The sequence below is a fragment of the Mirounga leonina genome, unplaced genomic scaffold (genome assembly GCF_011800145.1).
Source record: "Mirounga leonina isolate KUSES-001 unplaced genomic scaffold, KU_Mleo_1.0 Mir_178, whole genome shotgun sequence".
In the NCBI taxonomy this organism is placed as follows: Eukaryota; Metazoa; Chordata; class Mammalia; order Carnivora; family Phocidae; genus Mirounga; species Mirounga leonina.
The window spans coordinates 17,008,393-17,010,622 of NW_023270464.1; the positions used below are offsets into that span (position 1 = coordinate 17,008,393).

General features: G+C 46.7%; 1 pseudogene; it reads left to right on the forward strand.

Annotated features, from left to right (window-relative positions):
- Window positions 1-448: 448 nt before the first annotated feature.
- LOC118023158 lies at window positions 449-774 on the forward strand (annotated as a pseudogene).
- Window positions 775-2,230: the final 1,456 nt, after the last annotated feature.

A 2,230-nucleotide genomic window follows, 5' to 3' on the forward strand; every position in this document is an offset into this window, starting at 1 on the left:
GGTCTCTGTTGGAACTTCTCAACCCTGCTATCTTAGGGGAACATGGCCACAGACAGTATGTAAATAAATGAGCACGGTTGTGTTTCAATAAAACTTTATTTACAAAAACAGATGGCAGGCCAGATTTGGCTGCCAGCCAAACTTTCTAGTACTTGATGTTCTGCTATAGCATTTCTTAAGACTTCATTCAATGTTATTCTTTCAAAAAAAATAAAAGAGGCTCTGGAAGTGGCCGTGGCAGCCTACACAGTTTCCATGGGGACTGAAGATGGCGCCTGGAAGTGAGTTTCCAGAGGGAAACGGCTGGGGTTCACCCCCACCACTGGAAATCCTGTTCTTTCTGAATAGGTGCTATTATGTTACCTGTTTCCTGCTGGAACTCTTCATATTTCTGTATAAAGCTCTCCTGCTACCGAATCCAAAAGACAATCTAGCACTAGATGTGGTGATGCTTTTCCTTTACCTTGGAACTGAAGTAATTCAACTATTTTTTGGTACAAAGGGAAACCTCTGCCAACAAAAGATGCCCCTTGGTGTTAGTGTGGCCTTGACCTTCCCATGTGCCATGATGGCCTCCTATTATCTGCCACTGCAGACCTACGTGCCCCTCCGGGAGCCATCATGAACAGCATCTTGCTCTTCTTCTGTGGTTCAGAGGTGCTGCTTGAGGTTCTCACCCTGACAGCTTTCTCCAGTATGGACCAGATTGGAAGTACAAAAATTTCAGCCAGCAGCCCTCCATGGGCTGAGACCACAGATACTTCCAGTCTTTGATCACAGCAGTAAGAATTAGTGGGTCAAGTTGTCCTGGGAAAGGTTGCCACTTTTCCTCCACACAGACATTTGGGCACCAAACTGAGCATAGGCCACTGGGCATCATCTTCTGAACCAGGACCATCAGCCTTCAGCCTGAGAGACTGTTCCACACTCCAGTGTCGGGAGGGACAAGGCTGTCCCATCCTGGCCCTTCTCAGAAGCAGTTCCCTTCTGCCCTCAAGTTCTCTTTGATCCTCATGGCCAGAGTATCTTGTCTGGACCATGTGGGCTCCTTGGGCTTCCAGCAGGACCGGAGCTGCTTACTCCCCATATGTCCTGTCCCACACCTGTCCCATGCGCTCAGGGAGGGCTCGGGACGCTCTGCTCCCAGAGTAAGCAAAAGCCTCTCACCTCAGTCCGCAGAGACCAAGCCCCAGAACCTTTTAAGTAGCTCCTAGTGTTATTTTTCTACCCTCATCATGAAATAAACATTATTTTATAATAAATGTGTATTTTCTGTCAAGCAAAAAAAAGATAGACTTTCTCTACGACTCTGAGTATATGTCTTAAGTAGACCTAAGTCTACTAGATTAAACCAGGGGTTCTCACATTTGGCAGTGTCTGGAGACCAGAGTTAGGCTCATGGGTGTATGTTGCACAGTCAAATGGGGCACCATAATTAGAAGGGCCCCAGCCCCACATTTGATTTCGTGCTCTGCTGTCACAGTCTTGAAATTCTTAATAATTTTTGTGCAAGAGGCCCCACATTGTGATTTGCACTGGGTCCCCCAAATTGGGTTGCCAGTCCTGCTGGAGACATAGAAAACATCAAAGATTGCCACACTTGGGGAGGTGCCGCCGGCATCCTGGTAAGTCAAGACCAGGGCTGCCACTCAACATCCTGGAACACATAGTTCAGCCCCCACAATGCAACAAAATAGTATCGAATTGTCCACAGTGCCAAAATGGAGAAATCCTGGGTCTGACCATGTGAAACGGCCGGTATCCTGCCATCTTTGACTGACAAAGTCACGTGGTATGGTGCCGCCTTGAGGAACTCTGATTTACATCTTTATAAGACTTATTTTGTCAAAATACGTACAGACCAGAGAAAGGTCCTCTCACAATCTGTGCGTTTCTAACTTCTCTTCATTCACCACAAGTAAGCCTCTTTAAATCTGCCCCCAATTCATGTACTCATGTCTTTATGTATCTGTTTCCTGGTTTTTGTAGGAAAGTAATACACAAAAGTGCCACAAATATTCAAGGTTCTGAAACATTCCTGGTAACAGTGAATCTCCTGCCTGTCCCGTCCCCCGTTCTTGTTCCCCTTCTCAGAGCAATCCTGAGTTTTCATCTGTCATTTTGTAAACGGGGCATTCTGCACACGCAGTTATGCTGCTGTTTTCCTTGGGATGTCCCTTATCGGCCCACCTAAAACATTCACCAGCGATTCCCTGTGCCTGGTCCAATC